Source organism: Streptopelia decaocto, assembly GCF_964273445.1.
Source record: "Streptopelia decaocto genome assembly, chromosome: 2".
In the NCBI taxonomy this organism is placed as follows: domain Eukaryota; kingdom Metazoa; phylum Chordata; class Aves; order Columbiformes; family Columbidae; genus Streptopelia; species Streptopelia decaocto.
In genome coordinates, this window is record NC_138655.1 from 137,927,859 (window position 1) to 137,955,119 (window position 27,261).

General features: G+C 40.0%; 1 long non-coding RNA gene across 3 annotated transcripts; it reads left to right on the forward strand.

The window, feature by feature from the left end:
- The first annotated feature begins 11,950 nt into the window (after window positions 1-11,950).
- On the forward strand, window positions 11,951-25,186 carry LOC309436387. Of its 3 annotated transcripts, XR_014183328.1 has the most exons (5): window positions 11,951-12,115; window positions 15,576-15,693; window positions 16,745-16,814; window positions 21,457-21,623; window positions 24,384-25,186. It is a non-coding gene; the product is annotated as an uncharacterized lncRNA (long non-coding RNA). The 3 variants fall into 3 exon arrangements; XR_014183329.1 differs by lacking the exon at window positions 15,576-15,693; XR_014183330.1 differs by lacking the exons at window positions 15,576-15,693; window positions 16,745-16,814.
- Window positions 25,187-27,261: the final 2,075 nt, after the last annotated feature.

Consider the following 27,261-nt stretch of genomic DNA (forward strand, 5'->3'; position numbering starts at 1 on the left):
CAGAACCCATGGGAACCTGAGGCTCCACATGAGGGTAGCAGCAACACTGGGTGACTGTGTCTGTTCGGCTTTGACTCCTGAGTTGGCTCAGTTATTTGCATGTGGAATTGTACTGCATGGTGTTGATATACCCTCAGTCCCTCCATGCCTCAGTTCTTCCCTAATTCACAGAGAAGTGAATTGTGAGGTTTTGGATACAGAGGTAGTAAATTCCTATTTTCCTAAATGGAATTAGGTTTAAATATAACAGTGAGGTTTGAATTGTGTAATATCATTTATCAAGTCTGACCGAGATGTAAGTGGGCAGAAGGGCATAAGTTAGTAGGCATTTGGGAAGAGCTTTATGCCTTGAATTACTTCTGTGGTGCGTCTTTCACTTCTGCAGTGCCTGCAGAGTGCTGTGCTGGGATGTGCTGCTGCTGATGTGGCACCAGAATTTCCAAGTTTGTCAAGTAGAAGGTATTCCTGTTACCTCCGCCTCCTTTTGTGTGCTGCAGCCCTACAGACGTGGCAGCTCCCTGAACCGCTTCCCAATTACACAGTATGCATGCTGTACGTCCCTTGTGATGGTCAGGACAAGGAGAGAGTCAACAATTCCAAATTAAGAGCCACACAGCACCAAAAAAAAAAAAAAAAAGGAAAAGTGAGGAGTCCAGAATAAAAGCAAAGATTTAAAGAAAATTTTTATTTCTACAGAAAAGTTTGGTAGTGGAAAAGCCTCACATGCTGAGACTGAAAATTGTGATTAGACTTATTATTAGACTGTTATGATTAGATTAGAGCTTGCAGGATTTGCAAGCAAAATCTTCAGCCTCTTTTGACTACCCCTTCAGAAAGGAGGGAAGCTAGGAGGCAAGACGACTCACTCACTGCCTGGGACTTTTAATTTTAAGGGTCTAGAGCAGCTGCGAGGGAGGCCAGGCTGTGGAACACCCGGAGCCTCGCAGGGTTTTATTACCCCATTCCACGTCATCCTGCAGTTCTCAAATCCCTGGAAGAAATATTCAAGCAGAGCAGGGGGGAAGGGAATCCTTTGCTTTTTGATCTGCAAGTTTTCTTGCACTCCATTAACATGTTTGCATCGTTACCCCTTTAAGCATACATTTTGCCAACATTCATTCCAAGTGCATTTCTACTTATCATGGATTTGTTTGGAACACCAAAGAAGTTAACATGTTCCTTTCCTTTCCTGGAAAAGGACATTTTACCCCTCTCCTCTGTGGCTGTACTTTACCTGTTGTGAGTTAAAAGTTTTCTACTACCTCTGAAACTTTCTGTTCTTAGATACAAAGGTACTTGCCTCTAAAAAACAGTGCTAGGGTAGTAGCAATATTTCTTGAAAGTCACAAATAAGTAACATAAAGCTTAGAAGACACTTCTCAGTTCTATACCTTGACTAGCATATAGTTTGTCACTGAGCTAGCAAAGTAGATCTCTGGCAATTTGCAGCTAAGCATAAAGGTACTTGCATTTCTTTTAGAAAAACACGCAGACCATGAGCTATAGTCTCCTCCACAGCACTAGGAAGAGCAGTTTTAATGAATGGCAAATGTCTAAACTTCCCTGCTCTCCCCGCCCACCTAAAAAAGTTTCCCTGCTCCTTGCCACAACATAAACTCTGTATGTGGTGTTATTTTTTTTAACTCAATCTGAGCTGATTCACACAGCTGTGCAACAAAAGAGGGAAAAAACAATCTGGAAAACACATGCAGGATAGAGGCAGGGCTTCCAACAGTCTGTGCAGAGAAAGACAAAAAGAATCTTATGGAGAAACTCTGTGAGGAGAAGCTGGCTTGTTTCACTTCATGACGTGTCAGGAAGATACAAATGACAGACCACATTTCGGCTGAGCATGTAGCCTGGGCAAAATCTGGGAATAGCCTTTGTTAAACTGCCCCCTGGATCCCGAGGAGGAGATGCACCAGAGCTCGGGCTCAAGCAAACTAATGAGGAATCTTTAATGCTTATTAATACAAATGCCTTAAATTAATGTCATTTTAGAAAATACGAGATCACAGATGAAAAATGAGAAGATAGTAATGTAAAATGAAAATGCAAGAATGCTGGAGATTTTTCTACTTTTTCAAAGTTTGGTAAATACCTATTTTATGTTGCTTGAAAAGATTTTCCTACTGCTTTTAAATGGTTTCTGATAGTCTTGGTGATCAGAATTTCTACTAAAATCCCTTTCTTTTTTACCTAAAAAGTAAAAAAAGGCTTTTGATAAAAAACTTTTTTTTTTGTTGTCCCCCCCACCCCCAAAACCTTTCAGTATTTAGTATGATGCACAGGGGAGGGGAGGGTGTTGATAAACAACAATCTTATTAAATTCTTAAATAAAAACATTGCTGAAAAGTTTACAAATACCAAACATTATGGTGAAACTATTGTTTTTCAGGGAAATTTTCTGATTTGAAAGATCTTAATTTAAAAAAAAAAAGTTTACATGAAAAATTTTGAAAAACTCTTTCTATCAGTAACAAGTACTCATTTCACAGTATCGTGGAAATGTTTGTTGATTGGGATCTTTGAAGTTAGTTAATTCCAGCTCCTGCTTGAAAGGCAGAGTTGCACTGCATCAGGTCATCTATGAGTGAAAAAGTAATTCATCTCCTGGGGCTGTTACTTTTTTTTGTCTCTGTGAAGAGATTTCTCATTGAGCCTTTCACAAAGAAAAGGCCAATGAAAAGGGAGTTAAGATGTAAAGAAGAATTTTGCAAGAATGTCTGCAAAAGATAGGGGATCAAATACATTATTTTCCCTCATGACTAACCCATCGGGGGCATCCCCTGTTTCCTGCTGTGTTATCAGCAGCTCTCCTCTACATTACAGGTCTAGTTTATATTTCATCACTGCACTTAATTCTTATGGTTTTAGGGAGGGGGAAACACTTGTTCATGAGAAATCACTGAAGGAAGAATTCATATAATGAATGAAGAAATGCAGTAGTTGGAGATAATTTTTAGAAATCAGATTAAGATAAACATTCTTGCAGTGGAACAGCCTTAGAAAATAGAATCAATCTGATGGCCCATCAAATATTTTTCATTATAAATGTTTAATTCAGGGTATTTCATTACTATGTAAAGAGCTATATGCAAGTTCTGCTCTGCCCAGTATTCTCAGGGGTGAAAGACTTTAGGGTTAGGATTCAGAATCATCTTGACAAATAGCAGAAAGGGAGCAAACTAGCGCAGTGAAGTTCAACAAAAACAAACACAAGGGAAATAAATTTAGGAAGGAATACAAATAAGTGCATAAATATACAATGAATAGTTGTTAGATGGGTAATAACACTTCAGAGAAGGATCTGGGAAATACGGGCAAGGCTAAACTGAGTGTGAGTCAATGGTAAAGCCTCTTTGCAACATTGCCTGTGTCAGTTGGAAGCATGTTAATAAGACCTTTTTATGCAAGCAATCACTTTACATTTTTCAACAGTGATGAAATCTCAGCTTTTTGTAACTCTTGGGATGAATGGAGGACAAATTGGAGAGAGTGAGAGAGAGAGCGAGCGAGCAAGCGGTCATTCAACAAGGTAGATATGAGATTTAACAAATCAGTTTTGAAGAAATAAGGAGTGAATGGACATCTTATCAGTATTTTTTCAACATATGAAAGGTAGCTTACACTTCATTTGGGGCAGAACAAGTAATTATTTTATTCTTTAAATGGAAAAAGACTTGGATTAGCTATTAGAGAAAAACTTTCTAGCATCGCTACTTACCTAATGACACTTTTGAGACAGGTGGCAGACATAATTTCCTTAGGAGTTTTAGAAATATATCAAGTATGTGTCATAATTTGTCTAGAAATATTTACTCTTGCTTAGAGGTACAGAAATAGATTAAGCTGACTTCTTGACTTGACTTCTCAACTTGATTTCTCAGCCCTACATTTCTATTATATTTAATAGACTCAGTTTCTTAGATTTTTAAATGGGCTTGCTGTTAAAAGACTAATTTTAATGTCTACCCAGAGAGTCCCGCCCTGCAAAACATTGACAGGACCTGGGAACTCTTCCTGGCAATGGCAATGCTGGTGATCAAGGACTAAAAAATCTGTCACAGAATACTGAATCTCAGAACCGCCTGTCCAAAAGGATTTGTTACTTTTGCACATCAAAGGATATGGTATGGATATTCTGATAATAAACCTCTGATTTTGCCTCAAAGCTGTCTGAAACTTTTCTGCCAAACGTTGCTTTGGATGTGAACAAAATTCCCACATCCCTTTTTATGCCTGGGCCAAGCTGGCTATGGCTACAGTGGTAAATTCAACAGTGCCTGAGGGCCTTCCTGGGCACTATAAATGATCCATACTGTCACAATGGTCTCTGGCCTGATTTTTGCCCATGCCAGATCATAGTCTGCCAAACAAGTTTCTGGTACTGTGCCTATTCCAGGCATTAGCCCCCAGATCATCTTTGTATGCAGCATAGTGGTGAAAAAAGGTTTTCTGGCCCAGATGTGTGCCAGTACATGGCAGCTCGTCCCTGTGCACAGAACAGCCCTGGCCATGGCTGGCAAACGAGTAGTGACACAGGCACTGTGTCTTCTTTATGGATCTGATGGTGCATCCTTATTTATATTTATATAATAAGGGCAAAGAGGACATTTTCACTGCATATACACTGAGACATTTTAAGAGACAACAAAACATATGTTCAAAGTCGAATGATTTAAATATGAGGAAGAGTATTATCTGCTGGGCTTTTAGAATTTTTAAAACACTCCCTTAGGAGAGAACAGTGTCTCTCACCTAGAATTGTTTTAAAATCTGGATCAGTACTAGCAGTCACAGAGGAGGGAAATGTTCTTTCATTCTTACAGATTTCATAAAGTTTTCTGTACCATATTAGATACTCTCATGGCAGTGAAATCCAAGAGATTTTAATATTGCTTTTATTAGGAGAGGTTTTATTTAACAAAGAACTGTCATAGATCTCACCTATCTAGTACAAACTTGTTAAGTGACCAACCAGAAGAGCTAAATCAAAATTGCTTTCCTTATAATTGATTTTATTGTCCTACTGAGCATTATTTGCCTTCGGCTTGCACTACGTCAGTGTGCTGAATAGCAAAAATGGGTGAACACTCTAGACAGAAATATGTTATTTCTTAGTACTTCATACCAGCCAGATCAAATTGCTCAATTACAAGTCTTCTAATTTTAACTAAAAATCAGGTTATGGAGTTTCTTCGCACAGTCTGATTCTGCCCAACACTCTGAAAGTCTTCTAGAGGCAGCTTTCAAAAGCACCACTCCTCCTGCAAACTTATCAAGATTAACTGGCTATACTTTTACATAAAATTATTTAAAATTGAAAAGGTCTGATTCTCCAACATACCTACCTAACTGTACCTGTCTGCAGGTGAAGCCTGATGCCTTCTTAGTTGAAAACTTCCAGTTGGCCTAAGAAAGGGGAGCTGACTGCCTTAGAAACTTTCAGCAAGGCCTGCCTGTTCTTGCATCTGCACTACCAGATCACACTTGTCTTTCTTTTTTGGCAAGGCAATTGTCTACTTGGAATATCAGGTAACACAGCCATGAATAAAACTATAAAACCTGTTTATTTTAATAGCCAGAAATATTAGCACTGTAATAGCAAGAAAAAAACACAGTCATCATTTGCATTTCATTCTTTTTGGATTAGAGTGAATGACAAAATTATTTTGTGATGTATACTTGGAATCACTCTAGAGGTAACTGTGACCTCATCAAACCTTATGGATAGAACCATCTTGTAATTTCAGTGATCTGAGACATAAATGTTTGCATTTGAGGACCCTTTATTTTTCATGCACAGTTTTAGGAGACAGTTCATTTTGCCTTAGACTGCAAGTGAGTAGCTTAACTGTAGGAGTCTCCATACCATGACTGGCTCACATAGATTTCTCAAGGCTAGGGTAACCCAAATGCTGACAAGCAGCTTGTAAGTACCAGGGTCTCAGCTCCAACTACTCTTTATGACACCCACTAAACAGGGCTTGACCCAGTCTCTCCAGTCCCCCAAAGCTACCCCAGCCAGCCTTGTACCCTTTCTCATCCATTCACACCAAATACACACTAAAGTCCATGACATGACAGTAAAAAAACATCATTGACGGAACACCGTGAAGCAGTGACTTCATGTACATGCTACATGGTTCTTCCTGGTGCTTGGTAGACAAGTACCAACCTGTCACCCATAAGCAAAATTTTTCTGTCAGCAATATGAAGGGATAGATGTGGGGCACAGGCTGGGCTGGAGTGAACTAGTGAACAAGGCAAAGAGCTGAAAGCTGCATATAGTTAAGACAAAGGTAGTTTAGTATCTTTGCTGATATTATCAGGAACTCTATGGGGCTTTTGGCCAGGTGGTAGCCAATGAGCATCTGCTGGTGCAGAAGCCTGGCATATGGAAGCCAGACCTCAGAGGCAGTGCAGGACTTGTGGAAGGACATCTTCTCCACAGGCTGTAACGATGCTCCTTCTCCCCTTGTCATGCATGGGAGGGCTGGAAGACACGGGAAACATGGAGATGGACATTTTCTTGTGGACATCAATGCTAGGGGAAAAAAGAATGACTGAGTAAAGGAATGATGGCCTTCCCCCAAAAGATACAGAATAAATGCAACCTCAATGGGTCTAAGTTTTATCTTCTAAAAAGGTAGGGCTCATAGGGTATCTAAGGCAGAGGTAGGTCTCAGTGGTTAGCTGGCTTTCAAAACCAGCAGTTCTTAGCACTAATACATTATTATTTTTCAAAAGCAAATAGAGTACCTTGCAAATATTATGACTATACAATGCACGGCAGCCTTGCATGGGCATCAAATGCACCATTGCAGAGGAGACTGCTGTTTTGTTCTCCAGATTAGCAAACATGTCATGGCTCTTCTGTCATCCTCTATGCATGTAAGAAGCTGTTTTGAACCTACCTTGCAAAGTGCTTTTCATCTGAAAGTCGTAAAAGTTTTTCATACTGTGGCTGAGCACCTTTGTGTCCATTTCACACAGGGGGAAACTGAGGCATTAAGAGGCAATATGATTTGCTTTAAATGACTCCAGAGGCCAGTGACACAGACAGCAGCATGAAAATTATTTTGTGGGGTAGAGTTTTAGGTTTGTAGAGCATATGGATTTTTGTTTATATTCAACTTTATGTTATTTCACACAAATGCCAAGACATCTGCTTTCACCTCTTTCCCCACAAGGAATTTAAGTGAATATTTTTCCTTCATTTTATATCAGAAGGTTTCCTGGAGATCGAAGAGAGACAGCAACAGACATTTTATTTCTCCAGCTCATCGCACATTTATATAACTAGAGTGAAATCTGTTTTCTGTTAGAAGAGAGAGGAGGGTAGAGTAAGGTTTTCTCTTTTTTTTTTTCTTTCCCTTTCTTTCTTAATGTTAACAGACCCAAAAGTTGTCTGGAAATGGTGCCAAAACAATAGCATAAAAAGAATGCATCTGGAAGTCATTAGGGAAGCTTGGAGTGGGCAGTGATTAAAGCAGGATGGAATTTCCACTTTTTTTTTTTTCCTTTACAGTTTCTAAGCCAATCAAAACCAACTTTAAAACCAATTGACCCCCCCTCCCCCTTTTTAAGCCTTATGAATATGCAAGCAAGACAATTCTCCCCCCATTTCCCTCCTGAAGGCAATTCCAGCCATCTCTTCTGTAATATTAATACCCCCCAACACAGTTCCCTGCACCATTTGGGAGAGTTCAAATAGCTTTACTTTTGCTCTGCCTTTTTTTTTCCCCTCTATAGTAGTCACTGGAAAATTCTAGTTTCTTTCTTACCTTAAAAAATAACAGCTAGAACGTTATACTGGCATTATGAAATACAGTGCTATAATGTGGCATTAAAGCCAAATCCCTGTAGAGGATTAGAAGAATCAGATTACTACTCAAGTTCTATCTTTTTGCAACTCCTTCCACTGACAGATCCGTTCATCTGTGGGTTGCCATTTTCCTCCTGCAGCCGTCAGTACTGTGGGCCAGGCTGTTACAGTCTCCTCCCAGTACTTACTGCCAAATTATGCCTTGAATGCAGCGATTACAGCCAGCTATATAATGCCAGGGTCCTCCTTTCTGAACTGCCTCCAAACACCTCACAGGACCTCCTTCCGCTTAGCATAGCTAGTGATACAGAGGTCTGAAAACTTTATCCTTTATTATTCTCCTGAACTCCAATTTTTTTGCATTCCATCTTTAACTGTCTGTAGCAGGAAATCTACTGTAAAGTCAGAATCAGCTGCAGTCAAAAATATGAGAACTCATTTTTGTCATTCAATTTTAGAGATAAATGACATCATACAGGAACATCCATTGATCACATTTCATCACCACAAACAGAGCAACATTTACTGAATAGACACTATTCTGGTGCCTGCAAAGACCATAAAGGAGCGGAGTCTCACTTTATACTTTAATTCACAGTGTTTGTAACTGCCTTCCAGTGTTGGGGTTGCTATGCTTGCAAGCCTGCGGTGCTTCATTTTCTTTGTTTGTAAAAAGAGAGGTGATACTAATGCACTGTTTTCAGTGCTCTTGAGTCTAAAAGATGAAAACCAGTGCAAAACTGGAATGACATTGACTGGTGTCAGTAGTGGCTGTGTTCTGCCACTGGAGTGCTCTTTGGACTTGGCCAGGTGTTCAGTCCCTTGTTCTGCAAGTGGCTGTGGTCAGGCAAGCATCTGGCTAAGCACAAAAGTATTGTGAAGATTTCTTAATTAGCACTTGGATGAGAAATGAGGTGTTGAAGAAGTAGAAATGTAAGTATTGTAGGTATGACAGCTCTATATGTTTAAAGCATTTGCTACTTGAAATGTTTGCAGAACTTTAATCATGAAGAGAAAGCAGAGTCAAGGAGATCATATGCAGATGTCCCATTTCTGCCATTTCACCTGGCAGGAACCCTAGAGAATGAGGAAGGGAAGGAAGCTACAGCCACCAGCCGAGGCAGCATCCTGCACCTTACCCTGTTCCTACAGCAACCCTTGGGAGCACACAGGGGTGAGCTGGGAGGGTCACCTGAGCACAGGTGACTATTTTCCATGGCCTGAGTTTCACCCTGTGTCTCCTCAAGGATTATGTGAAAATCATATAAGTGGATTTTGCCTGGCATTTCTGTTAGAGGAACAAATAGGTTTTCTGCCTTCTACAAGTGTTGCTAACAGGAATCAACCAATGTATTATTTTGGCCTTGATATCTCCATATATATATTTTTAGCCCAAGATGTATATCTCACTCAATGCCCTCCTTCATTTAACAACTTGCATTCTTTTTTAATTTGAACTTTGGAACTGCTTATAGTAATGTCTCATTTGTTTCCTCTAATATTTTAGTTTCATTTGGCAATTTTATCCAGAAATGGTGATGGGACTAATAGGTCAGCTGTCACATTATTGCTTCCTGCTGTAAGCACCATTAAAAAATGAGCATCTGGGACTGAAGAGATTTTGCTTGAGGCCAGGTGCAGATGCAGCAGGAAAATAAACACAACCTGCAATAGCACTGGGAAAAGGGTTTATAAGAACCTATTCTTGTTACATTTCTCCTTATTTGCTAATGAAGAGCACAAAGTGAGTGAAAAAACTCAAATGGGAAAAGTTATGAAAGGTATAGCAGTGTGAGAGGCCTGAAAACAGGGGGATGAAACTTCATTAATGCTGACCACATGGGACTGACTGCAGATGTCTTTCTATATGGCAGACCAATGGACTCTTCTCTGCCATGAGCAGCTCCACTGAAGTCAGTAAAGCTACTTACATGAGTAGAACCCCTCAGGCAGATATAAGGGTAAATCTATGAACACTGACAGCATTTAGGGTGCCCAGTCTCTATTCCAGAGAAATGAACATTAGTCAGATCTGCAACAAATAGAGACACAAGAAAAAATCTTTGTGTGACTCAAAGTGAGGATCACACATGATGGAGCCCAGAGGCTTTATGAAAGGGCAAAGCAAGATGAATTTCTGCATGCCCTGATATGATAACAAATTGAGAAATCAGAAATAGAAAGAATTCATTCCACACAGACTCCTGAAGTATCACAATACAGTGACCCCAGAGCAGGCAGGAGAGAAATGAGACTTACTGTCAGCTCATTGTATGCATGCTCTGGAGTGCCGGATTTCTGTTTTCACTGCTGGACACTTTTGTTTACCCACATGAAACAAAATACTAAGCTCAGGACTGCAGTTAGAAACCAGTGAACAAGGTAACCCTCCAGAGACAATCACAGGTAAACAGACATTAATGATCGTTATTCTGATCACAGTAGTTTTCCAAAGAATGATTAGGAATACTTGTTCTCAGTTCTTCAGTAAAATCACCAAAAGCAGTGTCTATCATCAGCACTTGAATACAGTGGATGAAAATGCTAGGTTTTCCAGACACTGAAATAGGAGAACTGCAGCCTGAGGTAGGTGTGGAGATGTCAGAGCTTCTGGATATTAGGAGAAACCCATAAACCTTTGCCATTTTGCTGCTGATGCACTCAGTATGCTATAGAGATTTTTCAATTTCCAACTTTCTTTTCCAGTCCTTCTTCTCACATAACATCTCTCTTGTTACATATACAGGTAAAAGTCTCTGTGAAATTAATGTATTTCTGTTAGCATAACCGAAGGAGGCAAACACATAATTAATGTAAATGATAACCCCAGGAATCTTATTAACAGAATGCTCATTTATTCCATCATTCTTCCTGCTTTGACCTTTCACAAAGGAAACAGAGTATGCTCTGAGTAAATGAAAATTATCTTGCAAATGGCTTCATGTGAATTACCTTGCTGGTATCATCCCAACCTCTGTAATCAGGCACTAGTAATCACATAATTGTGTGATTACACAGATTCCCACATTTAAGCGGAGTTATCCGTTTCCTCTGGGACAGACAGGTAAAGCACAAGTAATAATGTCCATTTGCCAACAGAACCAGCAGTAGATTACCCACTCTTTTCCAGAGGTGAGATTTTAATGTTGGGAATGAAGCACACTGGGTGTGGGCGTTGCTTTTCTAGTCCTGAATAATCAGAGGTTTTCAGTCTCCAGGCCTGTCAAACAAGGATGTTTGACAAGTTGAGTTATTATTGTCCTCTTTCAATGTTACTGAAGAACCCTGGATCTTACCCTGCAAAGTGTTCAGGGCAAAAGGGAAAAAGAAAGGGAAGAATATGCTACAATGATAGATGTACATTCCAAAAGAATTCTTTGTAACTGGACATTTCCCTGTGATGTGGAATACACAGTCCCAAGTTCTTTCTCAGAGTCAAAACAAAGACTTAGATATTGGAATTCAGCACCTCAAATTCTTGTTTTTCTCTCTTAAATTGTTCCTTTTCAGAAGGAAGTTGTAGATCTGGGAAGAAGCCAGTGATCAGTCATTAATCTTCCAACCTGTCACAGAGTATAGAAAAGAAAGGATAAAAAAATTAAGATGTTGAGGCAAAGTGATAGAAATTTTCTTTTTCTGTGAATATTTCTATTACACAGAGCCCTCTAAATTTCTGAGCAAACTTGTTTTTACAGAAAGATGTTGGGAGAGATTCTTACAGTGTGAGAGAGGATGCCTGATGCACAAGGAAGAGTATTTCATTCTAGATACTGGTAAAAGAGAATGTAGATAATTAAAATGAAAATTAATTATAAAGAAGTTATGCAAAAAGCAAGATTTATCCTGTAAAGAAGGTGGTGAAGGGAAGCAGAATGAGCAAAAGTGAATATCTGGGCTGCCATATGCTGAATGAACTGGGAAAAAACAAACAAACAAACAAACAAAAAAACCCCAAACCAAACCAACCCAAATCCTGAGAGATTTCTGAAGAATCTTTAAGTAAAGGGACTTTTTTTTAGAACTGCAACGAAGAGAACTTGAGAAATCATGATGTCACAGGGCTTCTAATTTGAACCTCAAAGATGACCTCAAAGTCCTGAGAGCAGTGGAGAGGCAGGAGAAAGAAGAAATTAGTTAGACCCTAAAAAAAAAAAGGTAAAATATCCTCCAACTATATAAATGAGAGCAGCAGGAGAGAGGAAATGGGCTGGTAAGCATTGAGAAAGAGTTGAGTGAAAGATGAAAGAAAGAGAAAAGCTGAGTTATTTGTAAATCAAAATTTAGGTAAGTACTTTGCTTCATTCTTCTTTAACAAGGTTATGCTTTTATTTGCTGGGAATTCAGAAAAGATCATATTGACTCTAAAACTTAAAAAAAAAGGTCTCAATCATACAATCCAGGCTATTCACATCTTTCGCCTTTCTGCACCTACCTTGTCATAACAGATATTCTCATACTGAAGCTTCCTAGATCTGTAGAGACCACCATGTAAAACTGATTGTTGCCAACATTTTATCTGAACTGAATATAAACCAGCACTTAGTGAGGGGGAAATATTAATAAAGCATATCTTAAGAACTTTGGAAGGAAAGAAAAAGATTTATTTTTGCTCTGTCAACAGAAAACTTTTCACATAATCCTTTTGCAGTCCTGAAGGTGTCTATTTGTTTAAAACAAAACACCTCCCAGAGCCTGGTTTTAAATGTGGACTTCAGCACCCAGTCTGTGATCAACACTGCTGAACAAGTAGAAGAAGAGCCTTTGTCTCTGATAATCAGTTTTCCCTATGGCAATATTCTCCCTTTGAAGGTAGCCTTTCATTTAGTTTCAAGCAATATTTTACTGTCTTGATAATAAGTGTACTCCACTCTTTTTGAGAGGACCTGCTGTTGTTCTCACTACACAATATATATACAAGGCGCTTTGGATAACTCTTGGTGGCCAAAACAAAAGGGATGTCTTTTTCAGAGTATTGTAAATAAGCATAGTAGTGTGCTGATTTTGGCTCGCTCATTCCCTATTCCACCCTAACATTTGTGAATTCAACTCCTATTTTCAGATTTCCAAAGGCTGTTCCAAAGTTTATATGATTCCTTTAATTATAACTAGAAGTAGAGGCAAATGCATTCCAAGAAACCAACAATTACCTGCAACATGTTATTACAGTGAAACTTACAGAGATCTTCAGCTTTTGTGAAACTCCATGCAACATAACAGGAGAAGAAACTGCTGAAGATGGATCCAACTAAATTGTGATGAAGAAGTAACAAACTACTGTAGAGTCTTCTTTTAGTTCCATAGTTGGTTTTGCAGAATTACAGTGGAGATGGAGCTGCCATTTGAAAACCTCACAAGGTGAATAAGGAGTGTTTTTCATCAATGAAAAGACAGAGTAATTAAATTTATTTATTTTTAAGATTATCACATATATACTTGCTAGCCATATGGCCTTTGACACACTGAAAGATTTTTTTTCAGCAAAGATACTGAAAACAAAAAAAACTAAAAATTCAATAGGACATGTTTTCCTTAGCAGAGTCATGTGGAGTGGGTGCTCCACCAATATTCCTAAAATAGACATCTATTACACTGTAATTTATGTTTTGGCAAGTGGGCTCATTGAACCTGGTGACCTCTTCCTATCCTGTTTTCCTATATATATTCAGCAACATTTGTTGATTTGGAAGTCTCAGGGTAGAGTTTCTCTAAAGGTAGAAGTCAACAACAAAGGTATTTGTATCCGAACTAGGCATCCTTCTGTAATAGTGTAAGGAAATCTAGTCAGTCATCCAGGGGTGTTATTTTGACATGGCACTGCAGTATGATATCAGTATGTTATCACTCAGAATCAAAGTATGAACTATGCCAGGACTATATATGCAGTGGCCTTGAAATAATTTGCACATTGGCAAGACTGTAAAGTGAATGTGCTAGCTGACCACAGAAAAATAAAAAAGAATGTTTACAGTGCTTCATTCAAGAACATCAGAGAAGGAATATAGACAGGAGAGCTTTTTAAATAAAAACTGTAGAGACAAGAAGAGAAAGAGAGGTAGATGTCTCCATATTAGCTAAGATGGTTGTAGCCTTTTTTTTGCCTTTTTAGCAAAGTGGTTTCTTTTGTTGTGTAAATGTAAATACTAATACATTCCCAAGCTCCAATTGATTTTCAATATTGGCCAAAATAAGACAAACTACGTACAGAAGACTAGGTTTCTAAATCTACAGAAACATGAAGAAAGGAATTTCATTTAGGGACTATTTCCTGAAGGTAGTTACTGCAACAGATCTACTGCTGTAGGGCTGTGATGACATAAGTGCTCTTTGCTTTGTAGCTCTTTTGCGCTCCAAGACATTTAGGTTCAGGTTATAGGTCCGTGTAGATCACACCTTCCCTCATCACCATGGGCAGATGGGTGTGCTGACCTAGTGGAGTACATTTAAAGTTTGTTAGGTTTGGCACATAGCTGGGAGTTCTCTGCTGCTGGCTGGTGAAACTTCCTCACTAATCCACCTCAGAGAAAAATACAGATGCTGTTGGATTTTGCTGACAAGCATCCGTGTGTTTTGAATTTGATGGTGAGCACCCGGCTGTGTGGATTTGCTTCCTTCCTTTGTGAGACTGCAGGGAAGAGTCGTGGAGACACGGCTGTGCCTCTGCGAAACCTGAGTGCTCTATGCCAGTGACAAGTGGAAATATGGCACACACAAAATGTCTTTGGTGGCAAACCCATGGCTGAAATGCATGCAGTTCCTTAGAGAGTTATGTACTTTGTCTAGTGCCCAAAATGTCCTAATAGAAGAGACAGAAAACTAAGGACAGGAACATCCAGCAGCCAGTGGGAGAATATTTTTCAAAAAATGGGTGCTCTGTCTCTGACCTGTCAGTTCTGGTCAATGAGAGGGGATGATGGGAAGGTTAACAAAAATGTCCTTGAAAGGCAAGCCGTGGAACTATACTACCTAACATTACAGTCGGTCACAGTCAAGGACTCAGTAGAGATATTGACTTTGTAGTACATTGTAATTTTTGTTATCCTTCACAAGTATTTAACTCCTCATTGATCCACAATTATCTATTCCTTTCCTCTCCCAGTGCTCCATATATTATAGGTAAAAGACTGTGTTAGTTCTTCCCCTGCTAACATCCCTCTTTTGCCATAGGTAGCAGGTATCATATTTTCTTCAAATTGTCTAATCGATTAATTTGCATTTCTTAGCCTGTATTTATCCTGCCATTTACTGGCTTAATTCAGGTCTGAAACAGGTTTAGTACTGCAGAAGATCACACAATTTTCTAGCTCTGTTGCCTGACCAATAAAAGATATTAACTCGTCTTTAAGCATTTTTTCATGAATGGCTGAATAACAATACTTTCAATACTAAGAAATCACAATAAAGCTGTCAATTTCCTTTAAAATTTGGAAGAGTAGAAACACTGAAACAAACAAGGAGAAAGAAATATCAAGAAAACCCTGAATTCCCTCCATCCCACCTGATTGTCACGAGATTTTTTAGGAACATTCACATCTTGGGCAAGACCACCTGTAATCCCTCAGGAGACTGACATTTGCTGTCTAACTATGAATCCTGTGAACACTTTGCAAAGCTTTAAGTATTATCCTGCAGCTTCCTCAATATTATTTAGGCTCATTGTTTTTCCCTTATGCCCCATTAATGGTCACCGTTTCTAAGAAGAAAAAATTTTCTGAACTTTTCACACCAATGGTTTTTCATTCACCAGTTGAAATATTAAAAATGAAGAAGAGTGCACAAGAAGAGGGGAGCAAACTCATCTATACTATCACTTATATTTTTTTCTGGGGATGAAGAGGAATTGAATAATGGTACACTGCAGTCAGGTGAGACAAAGCCCTTTCCTGCAATTCTGTTATCTTCTGGAGTCACTAGATGGGTCCAAATGGCACTAGGCAACCTTGCTGACTTCATTACATTTTGCTGTGAAATACAAGTGGTTTTTTTGTGACTTTCAAAAAGGTAGGCTTTACCTTTCCCTTGTAGGACTTCAGCACGCTTTACTACCTTGTTCAGGGAGGCTGACAGCAGCCTGATTCCATCTTGGTGAAAGGGCATTACATCTCTTCTGCATAGGGAAATTTCTGTCAAAACAATGACACAGTCAATAGCTCCCTTTACTCTTTACTCTCAGTACCCTTTACACTTCAGTACCTTATGCATCTCTTATTTTGGGAACCAGAATGGTAATAACTGTGATGTCTGTTAAAACCCTTGCCACTCCTGACAAAACAAAATTCTAAGGTAAAAATATTTTCCTACTCTTGCACTGTGAATTTCAATGTTATCAAGAGATATATGATAAAACACACCTTGGTAATAAATGTAAGGCCTTCTTTGCTCTTGGTGTGTTTGGTAAACAGCTTCTTTTCTCTTGTACATTTTTCCTTCCCCAGATTCTGTGACTTCTGTTTTCAGTTATGCTTCTGTACTGCCAGCCTGAAATGAGTCCAGCAGCTGTCTCAGTCCTTTCCGCCCTAAACTCACACTCTTTCTCTCTCTTTTAAAAGCAATGTTGAAAATCCATTTTGAGCCTTGTTTTTAGTGAAGTCTCCAGAGAAAGCTGACGTGTCACTGCAGCCTCCATATTTAAACCTGGCGATTTTTTCCCTGGTTGCACAAAGTTGAAGGGAATGTGATCCAGTTTTCTGATGCTGAACATGCACTGCTGAATAAAGGTCTTCTCAGCTCATGTCTCCTTAAGGGGAGAGAAGAAGACAAAATAGCAAGCCAGGATAAGCAACAGCCTACCCTCAGCGTGGGATTTAACGAAACATTTGAAAGCTATTGTAAAAGAATGTTCTATCCATAAGTATGCCATTGACACAAAATTCAAAATTTGGGCCATATGCTTATTTTTTTCAATACTTTTTTCAGCCCAAGATTAAGCCATCATAACACCTAGGACAGAGTTCAACTCATCTAACTTGAGATTTTTCAAAGTCAGGTATGTACACGTGAACCTAACACCTGAAAAAGGCCTGATGCCCATGGAATATTTCTCTGGCTTTTAGAAACTGAGGCCCACTGATAGTTCTTATGGATGATTCATGCTTCACACATACGGAGTGTTTCAATGTTATGTTTCCATTATAGTATCATAATTTACAGTTCAGTCTTGTACCTTTTGCTATTCTATCTCCCTACAGAATGATTAACCTTTTCTTTTTGTACTACTTCTATACTTTTTTGTGTAATGGATCCCAAGATTTACATCCAGCCACTACTTCCTAAAGGTGCCAAAAGCCTGCCTTGAATCTTTTGTTAGCCTTTTGCTGATGTTGATCTGTTGATCTTGGTGCTCAGTAACTTCTACTACTTCAGCCACATGTTTTACGTAATTTCTCACAGAAACAAGAGATAGTAAGATTATACCAAATCTGATATTTCTTCTGCTTCAAGGAGCAGAAATTTGCCAGGCTTCCTGCAGAATGACCAGGTTGAATTCTAGTATGAACTGCAGTCTTAGCTTAGAGGGCTGATTTAAATCCAGGTAAAATCAATGTCAAGACATTAGCACTTCCCTGTTTGTATTGACTCACTACCTTGAATAGTTGTCTCTTGATAAATATAACTCAAGCCACCAAGGAAAATCATATCATTGTGTTCACAGTCTGCTTTAGTTCTACTAAAATTTTAAATGACAAGGAAGTATGATCTGTCCTACTCTAAATCCACAGGGAAATGCACATTCATTAGGATTTTCTTCATCAAGTAGCTGTCCTTTAGAGCACTAATACTGCAAAAGAGATTGAATTAAACTGCTTCTATTTGCCTTGTTCCCTTTGCTAGAGGTAATGGCATCACTGTGAACCAAGCAGAGGAGAAATGTGGAGACTAATAAAAAGACAGAGACTCAGCTATAGGACAGACTGTGAACACAGATACAGGAAGGCCTATGAGCATTATGCAATTAGAGGCTTTTCAGGCCATCACAGGAACATATCCTGTATGTTATTTTTCCTGTAGATCTCAGACCAGAGGATTCTGTATTACAATACACGTCATTGTGCAGTGATCTTCCATTAGTAACTATAATTCCCTGAATAATAAAATGGTAAGGACTGGTCTTCCCACAAAATATGGTACTACTGAGGCATATACTTTCACACAGTGAAGATATACCAGATGAACAGGGAATGAGAAGGAGTCTACAGAAATATGACCTTAACAGAAAGAAGTTGCAAAGAACCTCTCTCGAAGGTAGTAGGACCGCTGCTGTGGAGCTCCGCACAAGCTATTCCACCTTCTGAAGGGAGAGGAAATGAGATGATGCAGCTGGTTTTTGGATTAAAGCTGAATGAGCAAGATGCCTCCTCCTAGTGCTCCTTGCACAAGCCTACTGCCAGAGACACTGTGCGAGTGGGGATGTAGTTCACCCTCGTCACTTTTGAAAAGTTCAGCACATTTTCTCCCAGAGTGACTTCATCTCTTGCAGTATGGGAGGGACCTCTGACTTCACTGTAGATAGACAGAGGAGTTTATTTTCCCCAGCTACAATTTTGCATTTTTCAGGCACGCTACAATTCAGTTGAACTGGAGAGAGAAAGAAATGAAACCCATGGGCAATCATGCAAATCTCTATGTTTTAAACTTCTCTGCATTTTCTCTATAGCCCAACATCTCTGCATTTATTTCATTTTATATGAAACTGATGAAATTCATATGTAGCTCCTCCAGTTAGATATTTCCATAAATGTAACAGTAATTACATTCAGCTATTGGCAGAAATATAGAAAGTGAAATACTGCCAGAATACCTGACTTTGCTATACTGTAAGTTTAGCCTTTCACAAAGGAACAGAGTTTGAAAGTCTGTGCAATATCTTCGTATTTCACAGCTTTAAAAGAACTTTAACTATAGCCTGGGAAGATAGTTTGTCTCCTGGTTTATGTGCATTCATTGTGCATATCAGTGCTCCCTATAGCAGTTCCAGAACTGTCTGCCTTCAGTGCCAGCCTAGCATAGACTATAGGCTGTTTAGTACAGAAGTTACTGCAATGACTGTAAAGCAATATCAAATGCAAAATCAAACTAACATCTAATTTAGAGAAGTGACTTTTGTCTAATGCAAGCAGACATACATGGAAAATCTGTCCTCAGTGCTTTGCTGAAGCAAAACAATGATCTGTGGGATGAAGATGACAGGGAATTATCTGAAATTAAAAAATGCAAGCTGAGGTGGAAGTGATGTGGCTGTCAGTAACAACCACTATTTAGGAGCAGTGAGAGGAATTCAAGCCTCAGCCTCGACATGCCAAATAAAGCTCTTCTAAATGACAGAGTGGGAACTTCAAATAGACTCTGGCCAGTCTGCTCAGCTCTCACTGGACCACAGTGCAAGGCACAGCAATTAGGCTCACCAAAAAAATGGCAGCAGTGGGGAACTCCCTCTGGTTCAAATCTTTCTTCTTCCATGTGTAAGGGCCCTCTTTCCATCATTTAACCCATCTTCATGTATATGTTGCTTCACTCATGCAACAAGGTGGGATAATCCATGCATTTGCAGTGCCTGTATCGTAACGGTGTCTCATAGGCAGTTTAGCAGAACCTTTAAGGAGTTCCTACTTTTTAATTCCTCAGCAGGCAATGCAGTATGTACCTCAGGTGAACCCACTAAGTCCAAGTCAAAGATTTTATTCCTGTGTTACATAACTTCTGCAGTGAGACCAGGGTTCCCTTTCCTGATTTAAAATAGCAGGTAATTAGTCACAAATAATAGGAAGGACAGCAGAGTGAATTCTTTTATCAAAGTTTTTTTAAAAGTGTGCTCAGGAAGGCTTTTGGTTTTCTCTCTCCATATATGGAGAATATACATCCAAATATTTTAAATGTTATTTAAATATTCGGGTTTTAGGTGAGCTTTAAGAACAAAAATAATAGATGGAAAGCAAAAGAGATGGAAAAAAAGCAGGTGAATCTAACTGAAGCAGATGTTAAGAGCAAGGTATTCTCGTATTCTCCTCCAGCTTCTCTGGCAGAGAGAAATGAAAACTAGTGGCAATGCAGGAAACGTGAAAAAGAGAATAATAGCTCTATTTCATGCTCCTACTTCTGCCTTTTTCTAAGGAGTGGCTATTTCTTAGTGCAATAGTCTGAAACTAAAGTAAGAACTGAGCAAATGTGCTCTGATTTTTCCTTCCAGGCACACAAGAATCAAGCACTGTGTCCCTTGATTCTGGTTATAAGGACATATGAATTATATGACATCCTTGAATTTTATTTGCAGATTTTCTGTGACAATTATTTATGTTGTTATTTTGGCCCCTATTCCAACAAGTATGTACTGACAGCCAGAATGACCTTTGTCTGAGGTGCTAAGAAAAAAACAACTGAGAAATACAATTTTTATGAGAGCATGTCCTAGGTATTTGCAAAGTCCTATAAATATATGTGTGTCCATACTTATAATCATGTGGGTATATTTCTGCTTTGTACTGGTCCCTACTGAAAAGACTATGGAACAGTCTCATTTCCAGAGGTGACTGTATTTAAAGATGTTAGGAAAAGAAATGCATCTTTGACAGTAAACACTGAACCTTCACAGGAAGATTGGTGAACCAGTTTCTTCTCCATTCAAAATTAATTATCTGGGCAAGAAGCAGGAAGGCCATGATGTCTAAATAAATTGTTCAAGGTTGAAATAATGACTGTACCAGAAACAGGTCAACTGATTGTCCAGAACATTTCCTGTGCTGAGTGTCTAGAATCAGAGTAGAATATTAAATTACAAATAATTTTGCTGTTAATTATTGCAGTTTACCACATTTTGAATATGCAGTCAGCCTTTTCCTTCCAAGACTCCCCAGCTGCTGCTTACTTAGCCACTCATATTTTCTTTCCACCATTCCCTAGCAAGAGGCACACAGCAGATAAAGCTGATGGTGGCTTTGAGGAAGGATATAGCAGCAAAATGGAGAGGGAGTGGGTGCCACATTCCCTCCCTCTGAGTTTCCGCAGACCCTCTGTTGCACAGTTGATGCTGGGAAAAACTTTGCTGAATGCAAAAGAAATAGACGCCTGCAAAATAGATTTGACTTTTGTAAGAAAGAAGGGTTTTCAGATGAGGAGGGCAGTCGAGAGAAATCTTGGTTACAACTACCTTACCTCCTGAACCTGGACAGTTCTACCTTCATGATGTCTACTCCAGTTTTTGTTGTTTTAGGCTTGTAGCAGGAGAGGTTTTTAAAAAATTTCCTCCTTACTAGACTGCTGGATTTGGCATTTATTCAAAGGGTAAAGGCCCACCCAATCAGTCTGCTGGGACCTTTCCCAATGAAAACACCTCTGCTGCAAGCCTGTAATCACTTGCAAGGGAGCACATGGCTAAGGAAGCAGTGGGAGAAAGCAGTTCCTCCAGATTTTTCCTTTTGCAGCTTTTCATTAAACTAAACGTGTGTGTGCTTTGTTTCTTCAAACATTTTTGTTTCATGCAGTAGCAGCAGGCTGGCTGTGTGTCTGTGGAAAAAGTTTGCCACAACAGCAACAGGCAGTCATTCTTTTTTTCCCCTTTTCTTAGCAGAAAAATCATTATTCTTTTAATGGTCCTCATCCTGGACAGAAATGTGTATTTTTCCCCTCCTTCCCAGCTATCTTGTCTCAGGAGATGGGATTGTTCAGCAGAGCCCGTGGCCATGCAACTGTGCTGGAGGGAAGTGGGGATCACCGAGAGGAGTTAGTCCTGCTTCACACCGCGTTTTCTGCCTGTGTTATAGAACTGTCCTTCGAACAGAGTGAAGAAAAATCATGCAGCCCAGTAAGTGCTTAGTTGGGCTGGCTCCTCCCTCTGCCCATCCTCCCTTCTCCCCTCCTTTTTTCCCTTTTTTTTCTTGTGCACAGCCCACTGACTACGTGGACACTACGTGGAGGCGAGCCAGGGCAAGGGACACAGAGAAGCACGTCCTGTGTCAGGGGTTTTCTCCCTTTTCACAAAGCTATCTTGGCTTAAGCGATTCTTCTCACAGCTCCACTTTTACCAGGCAAAGAGAGAGACTTTAAGGAATAAAGATTTAAATGAGCATTTATCATGCTGAAGCTGTAGTGATTTCCCACATCTTCAGCCTCGAACAATTTCAGCTTGACTGTGTGGTAGGAACATTTTTTTCACGCCATTTCACATTTCTCCCTTAGCCCCTGATCTCATAGATATTATACTTGGGAAAGTTAGATTGTATCCCATTGCTGATAAACCCTGCTGATTAATTGATACACAGCTTGATAAAGTTCAGTTTACCCAAGGTGATAGATGCCTTGGGTGCCTTGGGAGTCAGCCTGGCCCGTAATCATAAGCACACACAAATCTTTGTAAAAGTTTTTGTGTGGAAGCTCTGTTGCACTAAAAGCATTTTTAATTGTTACTGTCTGTTCTTTTGGCTTAGTCTCATCACAAAAAAACGTATGTGCTGCATACTGAAGTGAGCAACGCATGTAATGTGCATAGGAATCTAAGAGTGCTTGGAAATTTTATTTGGAAAAGCAGAGTGGGAGTGGACTGTGCATGGCTGTGGGGCATGAGTCTGTGCTGAGAATATTATGTCAGGAGTTTGTTAGTGTGGTGTGGAAGCATAACAGAGCCCTCCAGCCTGCTGAAGTTTCGTCAGAATGGGGGTTAAAGTCTTCAGGATGTTTGGTGACTATTTAAGAACAAGCCAAGAAGGAAGAACTGTGTAATGGTTTGGCAAGTACATGGGGAGAATTGATAATGTGCTATCAGGCGCAGGTGCCTTTCAATGCAACTCTGGAAGTATCATCAGGCTGTCGGAAAAAACAAACAAACAAACCAAAAAAAAACCCCACAAAAGCCCACAAACAAAAAAAACAACAAAAAAAGCCCACAAAAAAACCCAAAAAAATGTCCACCACCACCACCACAAAAAAAACACCCCAAACCAAACAGAAACAAAAAAACCTGAAACCAACAAAACAGGAAAACATAAAACTGAATAATGGCAGAATTTTCTCAGAAATTGTGAGAAAGGGCAAAATCAGGTAGAGGGAAGGAGACATGTTTCAAAGCATCAAATTATCTCTGTAGGATATCCCTGCAGCAGTGAAAATCAGAAGCACCCAGCCCTCTAGCTACATCTGCTTAGTTTTTTTCTGGGAAGATAAAGCCAACAGGATGTCTTTATCAGGGACCCATGTTGGTCTAACATAACCAGAATTTGCTTCTCAGGCTTAAATGAACTTGAGATTTAGAGTCACTTAGTTTTTTTAAAAGATTCCTGTTATGGTTGGTGGAATTATGTGACTTCTCTGCTTCAAAATCCTCCTGCAGCTGTTCCTCCATCCTTAACCCAGGTCACACCTCTTAGCAGCTGGGGTAAACTACCTTAGGAAGCACTCACATACAAAAGAGGCTGATGCCTTTTCCACTGGAGAAGTGGGACACCCATACCTTCCAGTCCTAGAAGAGGTCCTATATGCCTTAGGCTCCTATGAAGAAAGGAGAGGGAGAGCTGGATGAAATTCCCTGGGCAGCTGATGAATACAGTCTACAACTAAATAAATGCTTGAGGAAAGTAAGAAAGTGAGAGAGCATATAATAGAGATAACAGAACCCAAACTGAGGAGAGTAGGCGGTGGAAGGGAAGAGAAAATCCTGGAAAAATGTGGAGGCCAGTATTGGGGGAAGAGCAGTTACATTACAGAGCTGCTCCTGGGAAGACGGCCAGAGTATCTCTGTAGGAGTCTTCATCTCTCTGACTTTAAAACAGTGCTAAGGCCTCAGACAGCATCCAGTTAATGATCTTAACCAGTGGTAATGGGAACACTGACTCAGATACCATCAGATATCATCAAATCAGCTACCCCAGAACGTGCCAGAAGGGAAGTTACCAGATAGAGATTCAGAGGCCTCCATCTCCTTCCCTCTAAAGCCTGATGGCTTTCATTAATCCCAAATCATCCCTAGCATTTTTCATTTCTCTTTGTGCTTCGAGAACACCCTAAAAGAACAGCTACTTCCTAAAACTCTTCTTTTTACTTTTCTAATAATATGCCTGCCTCAAATTTTTTACATTTATCTTTATAATTTTTGTGAGTTTTGGGAAATCTGAGAGATCATCTAAGTTAACTTATTGTTCAGGAGTGGAACATCTCTCTTATGAGGAAAGGCTGAAGGAGCTGGGTTTCTTCAGTTTGGAAAAGAGGAGACTGAGGGGTAACCTTATTAATGTTTACAAATATATAAAGGGTGAGTGTCACCAGGATGGACCCAGGCTCTTCTCGGTGACAACCAACGGTAGGACAAAGGGTAATGGGTTCAAATTGGAACAGAAGAAGTTCCACTTAAATTTGAGAAGAAATTTCTTCTCAGTGAGGGTAACAGAACACTGGAACAGGCTGCCCAGGGGGTGGTTGACTGGAGACATTCAAAACCCGCCTGGACACATTTCTGTGTAGCCTCATCTAGGTGTTCCTGCTCTGGCAGGGGGATTGGACTAGGTGATCTTTTGAGGTCCCTTCCAATCCCTAATATTCTGTGATTCTGTTATTCTGTGATTCTGTGATTCAGGACTACAGCTGCTGTTCTTCCTTAGAAGATGACCCTGCTGACCTCCACTGGAGTTTTACCTGCAAGAGCTGAAGGATGGGAATGAGCAAATAGGCCAAAGAAGCCACAGAAGGGCAGCACTGGTGAAATGATCCAGAGTTTGCAAGCATCTAAGTTACACACTGCAAATACAGCTAATAACCTAAAGATCTGTGCTTTGTTACTGGTATGACCCTTGGGGCAAGTGAGGATGCGAAAGCAGTCTGTCAAGTCTAGATTCTAGAAGAGGTCACCAAAATTTCCCATGCCTAACATTTCTTCACCTATAAAACCAGGGACATATTCATAAAGCATTTTGATATCTCTAGTATACTGCTACAAAATATAAATATTATTATTCAAATAAGTTTCTAGTTGAGCCTTTGCCACAGATCATAAAATGATATTTTGCCTTTTATTTATTTTTAACTACAATGAAACTTTTGCTGATTTTCAACATGGACTGATGAACTGATTCTTTAAGTAATTTTTGGACTCACTTCTAATCTGGCCAAAATTCATTAATGCAAATGCCAGTCAATTATTTTAATACTATACCATCATGAGGCAGTTCATCTGGTAGGACCAGTGGAATGGTATAGGGCACTGGGTCCTCTCAGATGCTCGATCGCACTCTGCAAATATTACAACCCCTAGGCCTTTCAGCCTTCAACACATTTCTATTGAACATCCACACATCAATTTCCAGATAAAATACTGACAGCTGATAGAAAGAAAATGCCATTAAAACCAGGTCATTGCAATACAGAGATGCAGGTATGTGTCTCCTGCGGACTAGTAGCTGTAATGTTCTGGGAGTGCACAGCTGGAGGCAACATCTAAGTTGAGGTTGTGAAGCCTGTGGCAACTTCTGGTATGTGACACCCTTCTTTTCTGGTCCTTCCGGTCCTCTGTCTGCAGGCTACTGCTCCTGTTGCAAAGTAGGTTGAAGGGTGCTGAACATCTTTCTGTCAGGTATGGTGCTGTTCCTGTGCTTAGACTGTTCATCACCCTCTCCTCTTGTGGCAAGCACTTCCCAGGTTGGAGCCCAGGTCTCCTGCTCTGACTTTCATGCTGCTGCTCCATCTCTACCTCTCTTCCTACAACCAAATCCTCTAGCAATTTCCCTGGCAGAGAAAAAATACTTACAGATACACATAAAACCACCTGTGCTTTCCTAGGCATCATGCGTAAGGAAGTGTATTTGTGCTGTAGCATTTGTATGTCCTAAATAGCTGCAGATAGCAGTGCAGTTACACACCAAATGTAGATTTCCTGGATAAAGACTTGATATGTGTATGTAAACACCTGCCAGTCATAGTAAATACTAATGATTGTTTGACCTTGTCTGGCTTGCATGCTTTTTCTGAAATGTACCACCTGAGCTTCGGTTGTAGTTCATGTTTAATACCAGGGCAACCAGGAGTGGGGCAAGGCAGACATGAGAAATCAACATGAGGATGGAAAATCACCAAACCTGGAGGGCCAAGAATTACCCTTAGCAGAGTGTGGTGATGGAGGCATGATACAGAGAAGGAAGGTGTGAAACACACCTCATTAGCAAAGGAGAGCAATGAGCTGTTGGAAGGCGTGAGCAGTGTGTAGAGAAGTCTTCTGCTGAAGAGAGTTGCAGGTAGTGTGAGAGAAAATAATCAGGGGAAGAGTGATGGCAGAGAAAGAACAGGTCACAGTTTCAGGTCTGCAACATAAAAACCCCTTGTGTAATATGACCAAAATTGTCATCTAAAGATGTATGTTCTTCTTTGTGATTGTTTTTTGTGAGGATAGGTTATTCAAGGGGTGGCATGTATTCTCCAGTTCTCCAGTATGTGGAGGCGTAATACAGACCAGAGCATTTTTTCCTTTCCTACATTAAAAGAGATCTTCCTGTTATTTATTAGGACACCTCAGCTGTCATTGATACCTATCCTGCTCAAGGTGCCCACCACCTTTGGGTGAGGTGTGCAGTGCAGATGTGCAAGCTGGGATCACTGTGCTGACTGTCCGTGAGGCCTTTGATGCCGTGGCAAAACAGTGCAGGTCTTTCCAGGCAAGGCTGGCTGTGACGCTTGCGCCAAGCTCATCCACGTTGGCCACAGCCTGCATCTGAAGAAATGCAAAATTTTGGAGCCAGCTCACATGGCTGGTGCCCAGTCCTCCTCCTTTTCAGGCGGAGGAGCACCAGCGTGTCCATGGGGGGGGAGCAGTGGTTTGGTGCAGGGGGGACACGGGCAGACAGGGAGGCGGGACAGTAGGGGAGGGACAGGCTGCAGGGGCTGGCAACAGTTTTCACCCTGCTCCAAGGTCTTGGCACTCATGACATATAGAAAGAAAAGTATTTGTTTTCACTTCCTGACTCCCCTCACTCTCAAACAAACTAAGGCTGGATGTGCTTTCACAGCCATTTTATTTACTGATAATGTCAGCTGGATCCATGTAAAAATTACAGCTTCTGGCTCCTTTATTTCCTCAGTAGCAAGGCAGCAACCTTTCCACCTCTATCCAGGCTCCTCCTGCCTGACATTTTTCCTTTAATTTTGATGATGATCCATTTAGCTTTGACAGGACTCACTTTAGCATACCCAGAAAGTTTCAGTAGAGGTTGACTTAGGACACCCTCACTGACCCTTTAAAGTAATTTAATGCAACTGAGTTAGAGCATGGATTTGAATGGAAAATGTATCTGATTATTGTAAGGACTATAGCTTTGAAAAATAACCATATTTTCTAACTTCTCACATGGTAAAAAACTGACGATAGCAGAAAAAAATATGTTCTAAACCTTAAGTGGGACCTCCACAAATAAATCTGACTTGAAAATATGACCCAAAGGCTATTTCCTTAATAAATTAAGCTCAAA